The 22,085-nt window shown below is 44.0% G+C and overlaps 1 long non-coding RNA gene across 2 annotated transcripts; it reads left to right on the top strand.

The window, feature by feature from the left end:
• Window positions 1–419: 419 nt before the first annotated feature.
• LOC130284887 (uncharacterized) lies at window positions 420–20,228 on the top strand. Of its 2 annotated transcripts, XR_008847178.1 has the most exons (4): window positions 420–553; window positions 13,224–13,334; window positions 19,113–19,151; window positions 19,694–20,228. It is a non-coding gene; the product is annotated as an uncharacterized LOC130284887 (long non-coding RNA). The 2 variants fall into 2 exon arrangements; XR_008847177.1 differs by lacking the exon at window positions 19,113–19,151.
• Window positions 20,229–22,085: the final 1,857 nt, after the last annotated feature.

The following is a 22,085-nucleotide window of genomic DNA, read 5'->3' as shown; positions in this document are numbered from 1 at the left end:
ATAGGAAAAAGTGAGAATTAAAGAAAAATAAGTAGATAACTAATATAGATAAAGCAAGTCCTAAGTATATAAAAGTAAGAAAGATCTGCTGGGAGCTGTAATCACTGTCTATGTCAGTGTTTTCCAAGCAGGGAGCCTCCAGCTGTTGCAAAACTACAACTCCAAGCATGCCCGGACAGCCAAAGGCTGTCCGGGCATGCTGGGAGTTGTAGTTTTGCAACAGCTGGGGGCACCCTGCTTGGGAAACACTGGTCTATGTAGAGGACAGGAGCTTCTTCGGGGTCCTGTACAGTACACGCAATGTCCTAAAAAAAAAAAAAAACATGTGGGGAGATTTATCAAAACCTGTACAGAGAAAAAGTTGTCCAGTTGCCCATAGCAACCAATCAGATTTCTTCTTTCGTTTTTAACAAGGCCTCTGCAAAATGAAAGCAGCGATCTGATTGGTTGCTATGGGCAACTCAGCAACTTTTCCTCTGCACAGGTTTTGATAAATCTCCCCCATGGAGTCTCCCTCACCTGGTGTCCAAAGGAGCAGGTAACCCTGGTACAGGTAAAGTGTTCAGAACATGTAATACCTCCCTGTACTGTAGGGGGCGCTACCAGACATCAGTCAGTGCATACGCTTCAGTCATACAGGGGTTTTACCAGTAAACTGCCCATTCTGATTGGTCCAGTTCTCTCGGCCATTGACATGTTTCACAGATCTGGACTGTCTTTGTCCAGATTGTCATTGTATGTTGAGTCTGGTTTCAACTTACAATGGTCCAGGAAAGACCATTGTATGTTGAAACGATTGTATGTTGAGGCCATTGTAAGTTGAGGGATCACTGTATATCAGTCGCTGCAGAGATAATAATTGCGTAAGACTGGAATGAAAAGATTTCCTGCTGAGCCTTTATATGTTACCATGTACCTCCTATTATAATACAGAAAATTTGTTGCTAAAAAAAAAAACCTACTGTCCTATTCCTCTGAAATATCTCCACGTTTCTGCAACAATTCAGCTGCGTGTGAGTTCACCCCATTGGGGTTTTCCATGATTTTGAAACATTTTCCACTAAAGATTATGTTAAAGGGGTACTCTGGTGGAAAACAATTTTTTTTAAATCAACTGGTTCCAGAATGTTAAACAGATTTCTAAATGACATCTATAAAAAAAAAATCTCAATCCTTCCAGTACTTATCAGCTGCTGTATGCTACAAAGGATGTTGTCTGACCACAGTGCTCTCTACTGACACCTCTGTCCATGTCAGGAACTGTCCAGAGCAGGATAGGTTTGCTATGGAAATATGCTTAACCCCTTAAGGACCCAGCCATTTTACACCTCAGGACCCGGCCATTTTTTGCACATCTGACCACTGTCACTTTAAACATTAATAACTCTGGGATGCTTTTAGTTATCATTCTGATTCCGAGATTGTTTTTTCGTGACATATTCTACTTTAACATAGTGGTAAAATTTTGTGGTAACTTGCATCCTTTCTTGGTGAAAAATCCCCAAATTTTATGAAAAATTTGAAAATTTTGCATTTTTCTAACTTTGAAGCTCTCTGCTTGTAAGGAAAATGGATATTCCGAATAATTTTTTTTTTTATTCACATATACAATATGTCTACTTTATATTTGCATCATAAAATTGACGTGTTTTTACTTTTGGAAGACATCAGAGGGCTTCAAAGTTCAGCAGCAATTTTCCAATTTTTCACAAAATTTCCAAACTCACAATTTTTCATGGACCAGTTCAGGTTTGAAGTGGATTTGAAGGGTCTTCATTTTAGAAATACCCCACAAATGACCCCATTATAAAAACTGCACCCCCCAAAGTATTCAAAATGACATTCAGTCCGCGTTTTAACCCTTTAGGTGTTTCACAGGAATAACAGCAAAGTGAAGGAGAAAATTCACAATCTCCATTTTTTACACTCGCATGTTCTTGTAGACCCAATTTTTGAATTTTTACAAGGGGAAAAAGGAGAAAATGTATACTTATATTTGTAGCCCAATTTCTCTCGAGTAAGCACATACCTCATATGTCTATGTAAAGTGTTCGGCGGGCGCAGTAGAGGGCTCAGAAGCGAAGGAGCGACAAGGGGATTTTGGAGAGTACGTTTTTTTGAAATGGTTTTTGGGGGGCATGTTGCATTTAGGAAGCCCCTATGGTGCCAGAACAGCAAAAATCCCCCACATGGCATACCATTTTGGAAACTAGACCCCTTGAGGTACATAACAAGGAATAAAGTGAGCCTTAATACCCCACAGGTGTTTCACGACTTTTGCATATGTAAAAAAATAAAAATAAAATTTCACAAAAATGTGTGTTTCCCCCCAAATTTCACATTTTTGCAAGGGTTAATAGCAGAAAATACCCCCCAAACATTGTAACCCCATCTCTTCTGAGTATGAAGGTACCCCATAAGTTGACCTGAGGTGTACTATGGGTGAACTACAATGCTCAGAAGAGAAGGAGTCATATTTGGCTTTTTGAGAGCAAATTTTGCTCGGGGGCATGTCGCATTTAGGAAGCCCCTATGGTGCCAGGACAGCAAAAAAAAAACACATGGCATACCATTTTGGAAACTAGACCCCTCGGGGAACGTAACAAGAAATAAAGTGAGCCTTAATACCCCACAGGGGTTTCACGACTTTTGCATACGTAAAAAAAAAATAAAAAAAAATAACTAAAAGGTGTGTTTCCCCCCCAAATTTCACATTTTTGCAAGGGTTAATAGCAGAAAATACCCCCCAAAATTTGTAACCACATCTCTTCTGAGTATGGAGGTACCCCAAAAGTTGACCTGAAGTGCACTACGGGCGAACTACAATGCTCAGAAGAGAAGGAGTCATATTTGGCTTTTTGAGAGCAAATTTTGCTCGGGGGGCATGTCGCATTTAGGAAGCCCCTATGGTGCCAGAACAGCAAAATAACCCCCACATGGCATACCATTTTGGAAACTAGACCCCTTGAGGAACGTAAGAAGGCGTAAAGTGAGCATTTACCCCCCACTGGTGTCTGTCATATCTTTGGAACAGTGGGCTGTACAACATTTTTTATTTGCACAGCCCACTGTTCCAAAGATCTGTCAGACACCTGTGGGGGGTAAATTCTCACTGCACCCCTTATTACATTCCGTGAGGGGTGTAGTTTCCGAAATGGGGTCACATGTGTTTTTTTTTTTTTTTTTTGCATTTGTCAAAACCGCTGTAACAATCAGCCACCCCTGTGCAAATCACCTCAAATGTACATGGCGCACTCTCCCTTCTGGGCCTTGTTGTGTGCCCCCAGAGCAGTTTGTGCCCACATATGGGGTATCTCCGTACTCGGGAGAAATTGCATTACAAATTTTGGGGGGCTTTTTTCCCCTTTACCTCTTGTCAAAATGAAAAGTATAGGGCAACACCAGCATGTTAGTGTAAAAAGTTTATTTTTTTTACACTAACATGCTGGTGTAGACCCCAACTTCACCTTTTCATAAGGGGTGAAAGGAGAAAGAGCCCCCCAAGATTTGTTAGTCAATTTCTCCCGAGTACGGTGATACCCCATATGTGACCCTAAACTGTTGCCTTGAAATACGACAGGGCTCCGAAGTGAGAGCGCCATGTGCATTTGAGGCCTGAATTAGGGATTTGCATAGGGGTGGACATAGGGGTATTCTACGCCAGTGATTCCCAAACAGGGTGCCTCCAGCTGTTGCAAAACTCCCAGCATGCCTGGACAGTCAACGGCTGTCCGGCAATACTGGGAGTTGTTGTTTTGCAACAGCTGGAGGCTCCATTTTGGAAAGAGTGGCGTACCAGGTGTTTTTCATTTTTATTGGGGAGGGAGGGGGGCTGTGTAGGGGTATGTGTATATGTAGTGTTTTTTACTTTTTATTTTATTTTGTGGTAGTGTAGTGTAGTGTTTTTAGGGTACAGTCGCACGGGCGGGGGGGGGGGTTACAGCGAGTTTGAGCTGCCGCGCAAAATTTGCTGCATTGCAAACTTGCAGCCCGATACTCACTGTAAGCCCCTTGCCCATGTGAGTGTACCCTGTACATTCACAGGGGGGGGACCTCCAGCTGTTGCAAAACTACTACTCCCAGCATGCCTGAGAATGTTTGGGAGTTGTGGTTTTGCAACAGCTGGAGGCACACGGGTTGGGAAACACTGAGTTAGGAAACAATGTTTCCCAACCAGTGTGCCTCCAGCTGTTGCAAAACCACAACTCCCAAACATTCTCAGGCATGCTGGGAGTAGTAGTTCGGCAACATCTTTAGAGCCAGATGTTGCCGAACTACAACTCCCAGCATGCTTGGAGTTGTAGTTTTGCAACATCTGGAGGACTAGTTTGCAGACCACTAATACAGTGGTTCCCAATCTGTGCCCTTCCAGATGTTGCAAAACTACAACTCCCAGTATGCCAAAACTGTCCAGGCATGCTGGGAGTTGTAGTTCTGCAACATCTGAAGGGCCAGATGTTACAGAACTACAACTCCCAGCATGCCTGGACAGTAAGGGCATGCTGAGGATGTGTAGTTTTGCAACATCTGGAAGGGCACAGTGGTCCAAAAACTGTGGACCTCCAGATGTTGCAAAACTGCAACTCCCAGCATGCCCAGACGCCAAGGGATGTCTGGGCATGCTGGGAGTTGTAGTTTACAGGGTCCTATTACAGCAATGCATGTCGCTTTACGGCGACGTGCATTGCTGTAAAGGGCCCGACCGCGGCTGAAGATCAACTCACCTGTCGCCGCCGCCGCCATCTTCCTCGCCGGGATCCGGGTCTTCAGGGACGAGGTAAGTACCGGGGCCGGTCCCCAGCACTCCCCCGTCCCCCGCCGCGTCCTCCGGTCTTCCTCCCGTCCTGTCCCGACTTTCAGGGGCCGGGCAGGACGGGAGGAAGTAACCGCCCCCCCTCCTGCGATTGGTCGGTTCACTAACCGACATATCGCAGGGTATAGGAGGAGGTGGCAGGCGTGCCACCTCGCTCCGATACTTCAGCATGGTCCTGGCTGTCTGTGACAGCCGGGATCATGCGAAATTACCGGGCGGTCGGGTCCCAGAGACCCGATCAGCCCGGTATCGCCGCAGATCGCAAGGGCGATTTCCCTTGCGATTTGCGGCGATCGCCGACATGGGGGGCCTACATGGCCCCCCTCGGCGTTTGCCCTGGATGCCTGCTGAAGGATTTCAGCAGGCATCCAGTTCCGATCTCTGCCCGGCGAGCGGCAGAGACCGGAAAACGCCAGGACGTACGGGGACGTCCTGGGTCCTTAAGGCCCAGGGTGCGGGGACGTCCCCGTACGTCCTGGGTCCTTAAGAGGTTAAAATCTGGACAGTAGAGAGCACTGTGTTCAGACTGGAAAGAACTACACAACTTCATGTGGAGCATACAGCAGCTGATAAGTACTGGAAGGATTAAGATTTTTAAATAGAAATAATTTACAAATCTATTTAACTTTCTGGCACCAGTTGATTTAAAATAATTTGATTTCCATCGGAGTACCCTTTAAGGCCCCATTCAGACTACGGAATTCTCATGGCTGAATTCCGCGAGCAGAGTTTCCGCCTGGCGGCCACCGCCGGTGGTGCTTCGGCGCTAGGGCCGCGGGGCACTGAGCCGTCACCATTGACGGCTATGGTCCGATCGCGGAATCTGCGCAAAGAATGAACATGTTCTTCCTTTGCACGAACACTTTCAGCGGCGGAAATGCCCGCCGCTGAAATTCCGCAGTGTGAACGGGTCTCGCGTTCAGCGCAATACTTGTAAGAGCATAGCCAGGCAAACCTCCAGCTGTTGCAAAACTACAATTCTCAGCATGCAGTGACAGAAGGGCATGCTGGGACTTGTAGTTATGCAACAGCTGGAGGCACCCTACTATAACTTGCAGCATGCCCTTTTGCTGTCCGTGCATGCTGGGGGTTGTAGTTATGCAACAGATGGAGGCCCATTGGTTGCAAAACACAGAGTTTGTTACATACCGTATATACTCGAGTATAAGCCGAGTTTTTCAGCACAATTTTTCGTGCTGAAAACACCCCACTCGGCTTATACTCGAGTGAACTCTCCACCCGCAGTGGTCTTCAACCAACGGACCTCCAGAGGTTTCAAAACTACAACTCCCAGCAAGCCCGGGCAGCCATCGTCTGTCCGGGCTTGCTGGGAGTTGTAGTTTTGAAACCTCCGGAGGTCCGCAGGTTGAAGACCACTGCGGCCTTCGACATCATCCAGCCCCCTCTCACCCCCTTTAGTTCTGTACAGTACTCGCCTCCGCTCGGCGCTGTTCCGGTGCTGCAGGACTGTCCGGAGAGGAGGTCGTCCGGTGGGATAGTGGTTCCGGGCTGCTATCTTCACCGGGGAGGCCTCTTCTAAGCGCTTCGGGCCCGGGCCCAGAATAGTCACGTTGCCTTGACAATGACGCAGAGGTACATTCATTACCAACGTACTTCTGCGTCATCGTCAAGGCAACGCCTCTATTCTGGGCCCGAAGCGCGGAGAAGAGGCGCCCCCGGTGAAGATAGCAGCCCGGAACCACTATCCCACCGGACGACAGTCCTGCAGCACCGGACCAGCGCCGAGCGGAGGCGAGTACTGTACAGAACTAAAGGGGGTGAGAGGGGGCTGGATGCTGCAGAGAGGGGGTTGAAGGCCGCAGTGGTCTTCAACCTGCGAACCTCCGGAGGTTTCAAAACTACAACTCCCAGCAAGCCCAGACAGCCGATGACTGCCTGGTCTTGCTGGGAGTTGTAGTTTTGAAACCTCTGGAGGTCCGCAGGTTGAAGACCACTGAGGGCGGATGATGACAAGAGGATGATGAAGGGGGGGGGGGGATGATGACAAGAGGATGATGAAGGGGGGGTGTGGGATGATGAAGGGGGTGGGGATGATGACAAGGGGATGATGAAGGGGGGGGGTGTGGGATGATTACAAGGGGATGATGAAGGGGGGTGGGGATGATGACAAGGGGATGATGAAGGGGGGGTGTGGGATGATGACAAGGGGATGATGAAGGGGGGGTGTGGGATGATGACAAGGGGATGATGAAGGGGGTGGGTGGGATGATGACAAGGGGATGATGAAGGGGGGGTGTGGGATGATTACAAGGGGATGATGAAGGGGGTGTGTGTGGGATGATTACAAGGGGATGATGAAGGGGGGTGGGGATGATGACAAGGGGATGATGACAGGTTATGATGTTGAGGGACTGGATGATGACAGGCGGTGATGATGATGAGGATGTTAATGACGGGGGTCTGGATGATGACAGGGGGGAGGATGATGTATTTCCCACCCTAGGCTTATACTCGAGTCAATAACTTTTCCTGGGATTTTGGGTTGAAATTAGGGGCCTTGGCTTATACTCGGGTCGGCTTATACTCGAGTATATACGGTAAGTGTTTGTTACATAAGTGTTTCCCAACCCGTGTGCCTCCAGCTGTTGCAAAACTAAAACTCCCAGCATGCATGGTCTGTCAGTGCATGCTGGGAGTTATAGTTTTGCAACAGCTGGAGGCACACAGGTTGGGAAACACTGAGTTAGAAAACAGATAATATTTCCCAGACAGTGTGCCTCCAGTTATTGCAAAACTACAACTCCCAGCATGCCCAGACAGCCGACGGGCATGCTGGGAGTTGTAGTTTTTCAACAACTGGAGGAGAACTGATTGGGGACCACTGTGTAGTGGCCTCCAAACTGTGGCCCTCCAGATGTTGCAAAACTTCAACTCCAAGCATGCCCAGACTACCTAGGCATGCTGGAAGTTGTAGTTCGGCAACATGTGCAGGGCTAGATGTTACAGAACTACAACTCCCAGCATGCCTGGACATGCAGGGCCTGCACTACTTCTGGCTCCTGCGTCGTCCTGCGCCCTGCGCAGCGATGAGTGACGACTTCCACGCGACGTCACAGTCAGTGTGCACAGTGACAGCTCAGGACGCCCCCGGAGCCAGAAGTAGTGCGGACCCCGGGAACAGGTAATTATAAAACCGGGGATGGGGGAGGCAATGGGGCATCGGCGGCGGTGGTGGTTGAACTACGGAGGACCCCAGGACGGCAGGGGGAGAGAAGCGGGGTGCAGCGGGGGCCCGGGCTCCTTACTGGAGTACTGGCTGTACCCCCCTGATGGCGGCTCTTGCTGCATACAAGGTCCTGATCAGGCCCTTGTATGCTAGTGTGCATGGGCATCCCGACCTCGCTCCAATCTATAAGAATGGGTCAGGTCGGTGACTGAGCACCGGCCCTGGATGTGAGAGACATAGAACTTTTTGTCACATCTACTGTGAGGGGGTGTAGCATTGCGACAAATAATTGTCATTTGCGTGAGAAATAGCGACTTTTCAGGAAAGTCGCAAATAATAAATACGTGACCACTGCATGGTCATAAATAAAATGGTCTACATTTAGGCAGAAAAGGAAAAAGTATCTATATGTAAAGACGCTAGAAAGTCGCTAAAAAGCCAGCTACGCCTGAATAGCGCAAAAAAAAAATGGACAAAAAAAATTGTCTAAAGGTAATGATAAATCTCCCCCTGAGGGTGCGTTCACACTATGGAATTCTCGCGGAATTTCACGAGAGGAACTCCGCGGTGTGAGCTTAACATTAGTGTGAATGGGTCTCCGCGAGACCTGTTCACTCTGCGGAATTTCCGCAGCGGACAATTCCGCCGCTGAAATTGTTCTGCGCAAAGAAAGAACATGTTCATTCTTTGAGCGGATTCCGCGAGCACTGCACAGCCATCAATGGTGACGGCTCAGTGCCCCGCGGCCCTAGCGCCAAAGCACCTCCGGCGGCGGCCGCCAGGCGGAATCTCCGCTCGCGGAATTCAGCCGCGAGAATTCCGTAGTGTGAACGGGGCCTAAGTGTCAAGATATCACAAAAGTGACATTTAAATGCATGATGAGATATGCGGCATGATTAAACATATCGTGATACCTCTCAATATTGGGACAATTATATTGATACATATGGAAAGATAGATGTATAATAATAATAGTACATATATATCTATGTATGAGACATAAGTGAAGCATTGATAGCATACATATATATCATAATTTAAGAAAATGTGAGAGTACGATCAGATCGCATATGCAAAAGCTTAAAGTAGCCATAAGGAATATATGCATATAAGTAATGGCACATGATCCTAGAACGCATATATAGAGAGAGGCTCAGTTGCCGCATGTGTATGAATAGGACCTAACTTGGTGTATAGCCAAAAAGTAAATAATCTGTAGAGATGGAGTAAAAAAATATACATAAAATATATGTAGAGAAAGATAATGTTTATGTATAGTGGAAGGGTGGGGAATAGATAGATATTCAATAGATGTACATAAGATCGTGTTTAGTGTTCATGCCCTTCGGGGAACATGTATCGAGGGTGAGAATCCAAAAGGCTTTTTGGGAATCTCCTCCCCTACGGCATGAAAAAACTTTTTCAATCCCCATCACTTCAAAATCTGTAAGGTCATTCTGATGTTGATCACGAAAATGTCTGGTAAGTCCAGATATTGAGCGATTGCTCGTAAGGATGCTGGCAGGGCAGCGAAAATGGCAAGTTTTACATGTAACCAAATAAACTACATGTGTAGAATTGCAATTGAGTAAAGTTTTTATAGTATATTTCTGTTTGGATGTAGTAGATGAAAAAGTAGATGTATTAGATAATAGGGTACAGCAGGTGCATCTGGCCCAATTGCACCTGTAACAACCTCTGGTTGCCAGACAATTTTTGTTCATTTTTTTTTAGTCAATTCCCTTGGAGATAGGAGATCTCTTAAAGGGGTACTCCTCCCCTGGCATCTTATCCCCTATCCAAAGGATAGGGGATAAGATGTTAGATTGCCGCGGTCCCGCTGCTGAGGACCCCGGGGATCGCCGCTGCGGCACCCCGCTATCATTACTGCACAGAGCAAGTTCGCTCTGTGTGTAATGACGGGCGATACAGAGGCCGGAGCAGCGTGACGTCATGGCTCCGCCCCTCATGACATCATGGCCCGTCCCCTTAATGCAAGTCTATGGCAGGGGCGTGACAACCACCACGCCCCCTTCCCATAGACTTGTATTGACAGGGGCGGGCCGTGATGTCACGAGGGGCAGAGCCGTGACGTAACGATGCTTCGCCCCCTGTATTGCCCGTCATCATGTGTAGAGCGATCTCGCTCTGTGCAGTAATGATAGCGGGGTGCTGCAGCAGCGATCCCTGGAGTCCCCAGCAGTGGGACCCCGGCGATCTGACATCTTATCCCCTATCCTTCGGATAGGGGATAAGATGTCTAGGGGCGGAGTACCCCTTTAAAGATTCTCCCTTTTTAGCAGCAAAGTGGGTACCGTTCTGTAGGAGAGCTGCCACATCATTATCCTGATATAAGATGGGTAAATGTTTCCATAGTATGGTGCAGATGTTTTGAATATCCCTACTGTACGATGTGGAAGAGGTTGCCACATATGGGGAATTAATTTGTGTAGAATTTAAAATAGGTTCTTGTAAGTAAGCGTCTCTTTGATTGGGGTCGGCTATACATTGTGCTCTATTTAATATTGATTGTGTATAACCTCGGTTTTTAAACCGGTTTTTAATACTCCGACAGGTTGCTTCGTATGCTGATGTAGAGGAAGATGCTCTCTCTGCTCATATAAGTTCTTCTATAGGGAGATTGCGGGTTGTATGTATGGGATGACTGCTTTTCGCATGCAAGATGTTGGGTTTACGGAATAGTTTTGTGTGTATCACATTATTCTTTGTGTCTCCCGTTACTGTCAAATCCAAAAAGTTGGTCTTTTTGTTGTTCATTTGATTGGTAAATTTAAGGTTGTGAGAATTATGATTAAGGTAGTCTACAAACAGGATGACTTGTTCTTTGGTCCACACCAGGAGGAGGTCATCTATATGACAGCCATACCACCCCACAAGGGGGTGGAAGTTGTTATTGGCCGTATATAGATGAACCTCCTCCCAGTTGGACATGTACAGATTAGCTAGGGACGGGGAAAAATTGGCCCCCATGGGGCATCCTGTTATCTGAGAATAAAATTGCCCATCAAAGGAGAAAAAATTGTGTTTCAGAACAAAAAAGAGGACGTCCAACATAAATCGTTTTAGAGTGTTATCATAGTTAGAATATTTGTTTAGATGGAAACTCACAGCTGATACAGCAGATTCATGTGGGATACAAGTATACAATTCTGTGACGTCACACGATTTGTCCTGTGTGCTCCATGAAAAAGATTGTAATAGTGTCTTGAATTCCACATAAATCCACAGTGCATGTTAAAAAGGTGCCTCCATTCATTGCAAAAGTTAAATTCTACACAGAATTCACACCAAATCCACATTTAGTGGAGAAAAAAAAGCCCCATTGACTTCAACGGGCTTTCACAGCCAAATTTTGCTAAATTATAAGACATGACTTTTTTTGCAGAACACGGAATGCAGAATTTTAGCTGCAAAAATTCTGCTGTGTGAGTGGGACTGCAGAATCCCATTGAAGTGAAGATGCTTTAAACCCATGCAGAATTTTCATTTGGATTTAAATGCGGAAATTCGGACGTGTGAACATAACCTAAGGCTTATTCTTGTACTCTTCTCAGGTAGTTTAAGAGGAGAGAAAAAGTCCCACCTCTCCCAGGCTAGGGGGTGAAATAGGTCCAACTCCTGCATCTATTGGACAGGAGCTTGGACATGTGATCATATTCTGCTCTCTTAACATTGTTAACGCAAGACAGTTTTTGCAAAACTTTAATTTTCTGTTTGCTGATTGACACTCACTGTGTGCGGGTTTTATCATAGGACAAAAGGGCTGTTTGTTCTCGATGAGATCATATAGACGTGTAATGACTTATAGATTATTCACGCTCCACTGAAAATTCTGTGAAGTAAGGAAATGTAAAGCAGCTCTCACACAACTTTTTTTTGGCTTTCCCTTAAAGTCAATGTTTTACTCCAACTAGGAGTGTTGGAAACTGATTGGGAATGTATACCAAAGTCAGAGATCTCTCCAGAAGTCAAAATAATCTATTAACAGCTTTCTTTTTTTTTACATTTTTTAAAGATGGCGAGGCAGTGCATTTATTAACCCCTTAAGGACTCAATTTTGCACCTAAAATTCCATATTATGTTTTGCGCCACTAATTCTACTTTGCAGTGACATTAGTAATTTTATCAAAAAATCCACAGCAAAAAGGAAAAAAAAAAAATCATTGTGTGACAAAATTGAAGAAAAAAAGCAATTTTGTAACTTTTGGGGGCTTCCATTTCTACGCAGTTCATTTGTCGGTAACAATGACACTTTATCTTTATTCTGTAGGTCCATACGATTAAAATGATCCCCTACTTATATAGGCTTGATTTTTTCATACTTCTGGAAAAAATCATAACTATATGCATGAAAATAATTACATTTAAAATTGTCATCTTTTGACCCCTATAACTTTTTTATTTTTCAGCATACGGGCTGGTATGAGGGCTCATTTTTTGCGCCGTGACCTGAAGTTTTTAGCTGTTTGATTTTTCTATCGATCGAACATTTTGATTGCTTTTTATTCATTTTTTCATGATATAAAAAGTGACCAAAAATAAGCTATTTTGGACTTTGGAATTTTTTTGCGTGTACGCCATTGAACGTGCGGTTTAATTAATTATATACTTTTATAGTTTGCACATTTTCACACGCGGTGATACCACATATGTTTATATTTATTTTTATTTACACTGTTTTTTTTTTTATGGGACAAGGGGGGTGATTCTTACTTTTATTAGGGAAGGGGTTAAATGATCTTTATTAGCTTTTTTTCACATTATTTTTTGCAATGTTATAGCTCCCATAGATCTTTTACACAGATCACTGCCACACATTAACATGGCAATGATTAGTGTTATTGGCGGTCCATTGCTCAAACCTGGATTTCAGGCTTGGAGCAATCAATCGCCAATCGGACGCGTTGGATGCAGTTAACGGATTTCACCGTGATGGTTCCGATTAGCCCGACTGAGCTGCCGGGAGTGTATCAACTTTGAATGCCGCATCTAAAGGGTTAATAGCGCGCGGCATAACCATCGGTGCCACACGCTATTAGCCCAAGGTCCCGGCTTTCATTAGCCGCATTATAGACTGGGATCAGGCGCAGGGCGTACAGGTATGCCCTGCGTCCTTAAGAGGTTTACCAAGTGCAAAAAAAAAAGTGCACACTGTTCTCCGAAAGTGTAGCGTCCTTAACAAATCTTTCCCTTCCCCTTCAGGCCAAAAGGCACCTACAAGAGTCCAGGATTGATGCCCACCTCCCCTACCTTATTTTTGTGAACTGAGGGTGCCTTCTTACTGAAAAGAGCCAGAATGCCCATCACTAGGGGGTAAGAAGTCTAGAAAAAAAAAAAAATATTGTTCACACTAGCATTCTGAAACTGATCATTCTTTTCAAGGGATTTATATATATATATATATATATATATATATATATATATATATATATAAAACTCAATGTGTGTGTGTGTATGTATGTATGTATGTGCCACTAAAACGTCCAACCGGCTAAAGATATTAACATGAAACTTGGCACACATGTTACTTATATGTCAACAACAAACATAGGATAGGTGATTTAACCCTTACTCACCCCCATTTGCCAGGGGCGGGGTTTATGTTTAAAGTCCCATACCAGTCAATGGGAAATATATGTTACTGCATAACTTCGAAACGGCTGGAGATATTTCGATAATACTTGGTCACATGTTACTTATATGTCCAATTAAAATATAGGATAGTTAATTTAACCCTTAACTACCCCCATTTGTGAATGTCAGGGTTTTTGTTTAAAGTCCCATGCAAATCAATGGGAAATGTATGTTCCCACATAATTTCCGTACGGCTGGAGATATTTCAATACCAGGTACACATATTATGCATCCAGATAGGAGGTCGGGTTAGGAGGATCAGGATAGGAGGACGGGATAGGAGGTCGGGATAGGAGGTCAGGATAGGAGGACGGGATAGGAGGTCAGGATAGGAGGTCAAGATAGGAGGTGGAGATAGGAGGTTGGGATAGATGGACTGGATAGGAGGTCGGGATAGGAGGACCGGGATAGGAGGTCGGGAAAAGGAGGTCGGGAAAAGGAGGTCGAGATATGATGTCGGGATAGGAGGTCGGGATAGGAGGAGGGGATAGGAGGTCGGGATATGAGGACAGGATATGGGGTTGGGGTATGACAACAAGATACTGGGCAAACGCCGGGTACTCAGCTAGTAACAAAATAAAAGACAAAAGAAAAATTGGTCATCAAATTACATCTATTTAATGAAAACTTGTTTATTGTATAATGCCCATGAAAGGAGTTGAATGAAATTGTACAAATAAAGGATTTTTTTTTTTTTTTTTACAAGACCACTTATGCTCATTGGCTGTGCCAGGTATTGCAACTAAGCCCCATTTAAGGGGTACTCCTGTGGAAAACAATTTTTTTCATATCAACTGGCTCCAGAAAGTTATACAGATTTGTAAATTACTTCTATTAAAAAAAATCTTAATCCTTCCAGTACTTACCAGCTGCTGTATGCTCCAGAGGAAGTTGTGCAGTTCTTTCAAGTCTGACCACAGTGCTCTCTGCTGACACCTCTGTCCATGTCAGGAACTGTCCAGAGCAGGAGAGGTTTTCTATTGGGATTTGCTCCTGCTCTTGACAGTTCCTGACATGGACCGAGGTGTCAGCAGAGAGCGCTGTGGCCAGACTGGAAAGGAAATTCACAATTCCTCTGTAGTATACAGCAGCTGATAAGTACTGGAATGATTAAGAATTTTTTAATAAAAGTAATTTGCAAATCTGTATAAATTTCTGGCACCAGTTGATTTAAAAAACATGTATTCCACCAGAGTACCCCTTTAAGGTAGCTCTACAGAGGGAAAAAAGGCAGCTCTTCTGGAGACAGCTTCTGTAAAAGTCACTTTTCAACATATACAACCCTCCCCCCCCCCCCCCCCCCCGCACAAAAAAAAAAAAAAAAAAAAAAAATATGAAAAAATAAAAAGAGCATGACAAGGCATTATCAGCCAAGGACTACTTTCCATTTGTTTTACACGATTGTCAATAGCAAAACAGATTAAAAGGTATCTAAAAAAATGTTTAGATTTTATAATTTTTTGTAATTGTTATTTGTAATTATCAAATAATTCAATTCATGGATCTTTACAGTGAAAAGTATAATATATATATATATATATATATATATATATATATATATATACTAGCTAAACAAAAGCCATTCATCGGATTCATATTTCCGTATTCAGTTAATAAAAAAACAATATAACTGCAATATAACGTATGACCACTAGATGGCAGAATCTGCTTTTAAATTGTGCTTTGGAGGATTTATCTCCCTTAAAATCTGTAAAAAAAAAATTTAATAATTAAAAAATAATAATACTGACTGTACTATTTACTTCAATGAATGCAAAGTTACAAAAATCAGTGGCAGGAATTACCGCTCGCTTTTTATATCCAGCACTTAATTAAAAGGGAGAACGCAGTTAAGTGATGGTTATTAGAATGCACCAGCAAATGTTAATTGGAGCTCTGATGTTCTATAATTATTATAATGGTATAAAGGTGCAGCGAATCCTTCATTAAGTCTATACTCTATTAAGAAGAAGCCCGCATGACATGAGGACAGGGTCTGGCAATCGGTAATTACCCATAATCCCACATCTCTTAAAGTGTACCTTTCGTTAACAAAAACTTTTTATATAATATAGATAATACCATTATATGTATTTTTGCAATATACCTTGGTTAAGAAATGTGAGGAGTCAAAATACAGGAAGTGAGGGTGGACAGACAGGACTCGAATAGCAAATTTTTTTTAGCGAATATCGGAAGTACGCGATTTTGCAAATATTTTGAATATCGCAAATTAAATTTGTTATGACAAATATTCTTTTTTTTTCACAGTACACATCACAATGATGTGTACTGTGTAAATAAAAAGTGATCATCCCTCCTTGCTTCCAGCTTTTGGTCCAAAGAAGGTGCATATGCGAATATGCGAAAATTCGCAAATATCAGCACTTCCAGAGGACACTGATCCCTCCCTTCTTTTTGCTTGTGGGCCAATGAGAAGGATGCAAATACAGTTGTCAGAGGTAACCAATAGGAAAGTAGTTGAAAGCATTTTGCGTGTTTTATTACGAATTTCACATGGAAAAAAAGTGAACGAATATGCGAAATTTGCGAATATAGGACGAATATTCTTCCAAATATTTGTGAAATATCGCAAATTCGAATATGGCTAAACTAAATGGAAAGAAAAAGGCATTAAATGACAAAAAGCCAATATTTATCAGTTAAATTGCCCCCTTACACAGCATTAAGGGTTCCATGCTCCATTGCCGATCACTGCATTAAAGAGAACCTGTCACCAAACTAGACTTTTAATATATTGTTCCTTATGTAATTATAAGAAACTTTGCTATTTACTTGCTGTTAAAATTCTCAACATTTATATGTTTTTAATGTGATGGAAAAAATGGCCACTAGGTGGCTCTGTTCTGTTCCCTGCACAAGTCAAACAGTTAGTTGGTTTCCTCCCGGCCTGGCACGAGACCAAACTCAGGAAGTGCATGTGGGGCATGGTGGAGCACAGCTCTCACAGGCTTCAGTGATATTGCGCCTGCTGGGGAACGCAAACTTTCTCCTGCCGGGGGCTCACACAATGTTAGCAAGGGGAAAGGGATGATACAGAGTTTTCTAAAGCTCAAAAAACTTTTTGAGGGCAGGAGGGGTGTTGGGAGTAGTTAGTGAATATAATCTGAGTTCGCTTACAAAATATGGTTTGATGACAGGTACTCTTTAAAGGGAACCAATCATCAGATTTTACATATATAACGCTTGACAATGCGTTATATATGCTAAAATCTTTATCCTCACCATCCCGGGGGAAGTTTTTGCGCCCAGGGATGGTGAGGATATAAAGTAATAAAGTCCCCCGGGCTTCCCCGCAAGCAGTCGCCTGGGCGGGCACCTATACATACTGGGTCCTGTCGCACCGGCCGTGGTCCTGCCCCCTGGCTTGATTGACTGCTCGGGTCACTGCTCTGCAGATGGAGCAGAGTGGTGATGCAAGCCGCCAATCAAGCCGAGGGGGCGGGACCACGGAGCAATGGGGGAGTGACAAGTGCTGGTTAGTACAAATCTCCACCCTGGGGAGGGCTGGGGGGGGGGGAGGGATTTATAACTTCATATCTTCACCAACCCTGGGGGCAAAAACGTCCCCCAGTGATGGTGAGGATACAGATTTTACCATATATAACGCGTTGCCAAGTGTTATATACAGTAAAATTTTATGATTTATTCCCTTTAAGGCTGGGTTTCCACTAGTTTTGTGTCAATTTTTTTTTGTGTCAAAAACTGCAAAAAAAAAATAAAAAACACATTTGCCGCACAGGGTTTTATTTTGTGTTTAAAAAAACACTGAGGCCAGATATTAGCTGGGAGTCAATGGGAAAATATGAAATGCCAAACCCATATTTTTGCCTTTGGTGTTTTTTTTTGGCAAGTGGCAGTTCTCTAAAATCGCAGCCTGCCAAGAGAAACAATGTGGGTTTAACAAACGCAAAGAATCATCAGTGTTAGAACAGAGTAAAAAAACTGCCAAATTCTGAAAAAAAAAAGCATTTCCAATAAAATTAAGAATACGCCAGACAAAACTACAGAAAATAAACCAAAATACATAAAAAATTTGCCCTTTTTTGTATTAAAAAAACATTAAAAATAACTTGTATGGAAACATTATTTTGAAGTGACTGTGATCACTGTGGATAATTTCTGGCCATGGCAGTCACATACCAGACTTACTGGCCATTGATAATACTGTCAAGGGAATAATTCTACTATATATCTCATTATAAGTCCATGTTAAATTAATTCTTTAAGGAAACAGCCCATTTTGGCCTTGAGGACAATTTCATTTTTGTGTTTTTGTTTTCCCCAAGGGATTCTTTATACAGGTAAGGCAGTGTTTTCCAACCAGGGTACCTCCAGCCTTATGTCTATGGAAGGGGGTGTGATGGCTAGTACACAGCCATCATGGCTCCTCCCATAGACTTTAATGGTAGGGGCGTGGCAACTGTGGTCGCCAGTCTTCCAACATGGAGCAGAGTTCACTCTGTGCATCGGATGACAGCGGTGCTGAGGCAGAGATGGTGATGGGGCACCGGCCTTTGGATAGGGGATACCATGTCTAGCAGCAGAGTACCCCTTCAACCATTTTTTGATCAGCTTTCTCCCATATGAGGTTAAGCCATTTGTACTGAACATGTGCTTTATCAGAATTATTTCTTTTTTTTATTTAAATAAATTGATAGCCACCTTGGGGCTAATGTGTGTTTCAGTGGAGGGAACTCATAAGATTCACTCTAGAAAATGGAACATTGGCTTACACCGTAAAAAGAAAATCTTCACGTGCTGTTAAAAGACTTCCCACTGAAAAAAAACTTTTAAGATTTTGAGACAAATAATGTGTTACAGGGTTTCAGGGGTGTCCACCTATATCCCTGGAGTCCCTTACCCTAGTTAACATCAGAATCCCGCAGGATATCCCTGAGGATGCCATCTTTATTCCCGGTATTTCCATTGTTGGGCCTACTCTGTTACAAAGGAAGGAGAGGCCCAGGGAATTAACATATCCTTATGGGCTGTATCCCAGTTTATCTCAGCAGTGCCTCCATCAATAACAGGGTTTTGGGGGTGTCCACCCATATCCCTGGAATCCCTTAACTTAGTTACCATCAGAATCCTGCAGAATATCCCTGAAGACACCATCTTTATTACCATTATGTTCGTTGTCTGGCCCACTCTGTTGCAAAGGAAGGAGAGGCCTAGGGAATTAACATATCCTTACTGGCTGTATGCCAGTTTATCTCAGCAGTGCCTCCATCAATAACAGGGTTTTGGGGGTGTCCACCTATATCCCTTGTTTCCCTTAACCTTGTTACCGCTCCGTGTTCTCCTGAGCTTCCATGATGTGGGAGCTGGAGAATATATCTGTGGTAGTGCCTCCACCCAACAGAGCATCCAGGGTATGGATTTAGGATCCTGCAACATTTATAAAACTGACACAAACCTAACTTTGTATTGCAGTAAGGAAAACCACTATGAACAACCTAACAAAACAGTAAGGTACAGTATAGCACAAAAATCAGACAAATACAATATGTATACAGGCCATATCCATGCACAATAACACCTGAGGCCCACCCAAATCTTTGCTGTAGTGGCCGTTGGGTACCTTCAGTTGGTGCATATTGAATAGATGTGGCCCATACAAAGTCCTTCTCCACAGTTTTACTTGGAGTAGGCTGAAACTCTCTGAATGCCAATAAAGCAGAGATCAAGGTCTTTTATCTGTTTGTGAGCTTAGGGTACCCTGTTGTGGAAAAGAGAAAAAAAAGGTTTTAAGCTTACCCTTCCACAGGCTCTAAATCAGGTCAGTCCATCCTTAAGTTTCTCTTCACTGCTTACAGAGGGCTTTGCTGCAACCAGCTCTGGATCTTGTCAACTTACTAGCAGATTTCATTGAGTTGCTGCAGCACTTGGGACAAGATCGTGACTGACTGGCTGTTCCCTCCTCTCTCTCTCTCCCCCCCCCCTCTCCCCCCCCCTCTCTCCCCCCCCCTCTCTCTCCCCCCCCCCCCTCTCTCTCTCTCTCTGCTTTCTGCCAGTAATCCAAGATAGCCACAAGCACATGTCCAGACTCCTCCTTCCCCAGCTCAAGATACTGCTCAGTTCATTTGCTTGTGCAGTCCGCCATTTTCTTGCGCTCCTTTTACTAAGGCCTGGCCAAAACAGAATGAAGCAGGAAGTGCTAATCGCTAGGTGAAACAGCCAGGCAACAAGCAGAGTGTTCTCTCACTCCAGGCGGTGCTCAGCTATTATTGACTATATAAAGCTCATATATAGAGCTCATTCCTCTGTCGGTTGGTCACCCAGAAGATCTTGTCTCCAGTCAACCAGTGCCCATGAAAGATAAGTGTGGAAAAGGAAATCAATATGATTGCAAGAAATGAAGGATAAGATATGGGATTTTAACAAGAAAGCAACTTTATTATATCACATGAGATATCTGCCCTGCTCGGCTTTTGAGGAAATCTCTGGAAATATACTTTCAATTAATTGCCGGGGAAAGTTCATTCTACCAGAACCTGTTCCTTCCCAATGTGATGGCCCGGAGCTCCGGTGTCAGAAGGAATTAGCACAATAAACAGTAAATGTGTTAATGAGCTTCTTGCTATTGTGTTTCATGACACCCAAACAAATCACAGTAATAAACTTTCAGCAACTTTCAATAAAAAAAAAAAATCTTGGTTGCTAAAGGGTCGCCCCCCCGTCCCCCCCCCCCCTGTAAAATATCACTTCATTATACAGATTGTACAAAAATGAACTATGTTTACCTTTTTCACACTGTTAACAAAACCATCCAGTAAAAAGAGTTATGACATTTATGTACAAGGTATGGCGCCACCTGGTGTTCAAAGTGTTTAACAATGTGCACATCCACCTACTGAGCCGAGTGCTGGTGGACACACATGCTCAGTCACTCCCCTCACAGACAGGTCTCTGCATAGTGATCCTCTGTTCACATTTCAGCAACTGACAGAAGAGACTGAGCTGAGCCTCTGCCATAACATGGCCTTATGAGTCTATTCTTTTTCCGATGCCAGAATCAGGATTTCTGTGTCATAAATATCTGCAGTGGAAATTCCAACGTGTGAACGGTGCAGCAGGGTTTCCATTGGAATCAATGGGACTCTGCTGCAGCAGAATGTCCATGCGGAATTTTCCTGTAGAATTCCGCAGGGACATTCCGCCGTGTGAACATACCCTAACTGAGAAGACTCTGCCTGCAGAGAAAATAAACAAAAACAATAGTGTCAGCTGCCAGAGAGGGAAGGAGACTGACTCTGTGCACAGTCTACCCACAGAAGAACGATGGGGAAAATCACTGGTCATTTCTCTTATCATAGAAATGTCTAAAAACAATAACAGTTCAACTGTGAAACATTAGGCCCCAGAGGTGACACTTTAAGTTCCTGAGCCCCAATGGCTCCTCCCATTTACAATTCATAATAAAGGGATTTTCTCATGTGTCAGTATAGCCTTAGGGTTTCCTTGGACACCAGGGTCTAGGTTTGGCTGCTGCCTTTCTTCTTCCTACAGTTGCAGGTCCATACACTTATTCATTGCATCACTCGCTACCAAGTTCCCATCTATAAAAGCAGCTGTTCTTAAAGGGGTACTCTGGAGCCGGCACCCGGAGCTCGTGACGTCATATCCTCAGCCCCTCATGACGTCACGCCCCGCCCCCTCAATGCAAGTCTATGGGAGGGGGCGTGACAGCCGTCACGCCCCCTCCCATAGACTTGCATTGAGGGGGCGAGGCGTGACATCATGAGGGGGCAGCGCTATGACATCACGAGCTCCCAGCTCCAGCGTTTGGAACAGTTTGTTCCAAACGCTGAGCAGCGGAGTACCCCTTTAAGAGTTTCAGTGACTGGACTTACGGTTTTGCAATGCCAAGTGTTGGCTGCAGAGCTATAAACACACTGCCATTGGGAATCTGGAGTAGAAGAAAGAAATTGCGCTTTAATAAATCACACTATGCCATCTGGCTGTATGACAGATGAAACTGGGTGTGGAGAATACTGAAGGAATGCTTCTTGCCTGAGTGAGTAGAGTGAATTGTAAGGTTTGGTAATCAGGAGAATGACTTAGGTGGGGACCATTGTTTCAAGAAAAGAACATCATCAATGCACAAGGAAAAGTGTTAAAGGGGTACTCCCATGGAAAACTTTTTTTTTTAAATCAACTGGTGCCAGAAAGTTAAACAGATTTGTAAATGACTTAAAATGAGGTGCAGCTCACAACAGAAGGACTGAGGCAGTTAAAGCTAAAGCCGGACCCCACCGGCAACAATAATGTAAATAATGAAAACCTATAGCTTATGCCTCTAGGACCTCACCAATGGTGCATAATGGTGTGGGCAATGATAGATGTAACAGCGTTTACTCAGAAATTGTTTTTTAATTCAGATTATAAAATATAAATATGTAAAAC

This window comes from Hyla sarda, chromosome 8, assembly GCF_029499605.1.
Source record: "Hyla sarda isolate aHylSar1 chromosome 8, aHylSar1.hap1, whole genome shotgun sequence".
Taxonomy (NCBI): Eukaryota; Metazoa; Chordata; class Amphibia; order Anura; family Hylidae; genus Hyla; species Hyla sarda.
This window is presented reverse-complemented; position numbering and strand designations above follow the sequence as displayed.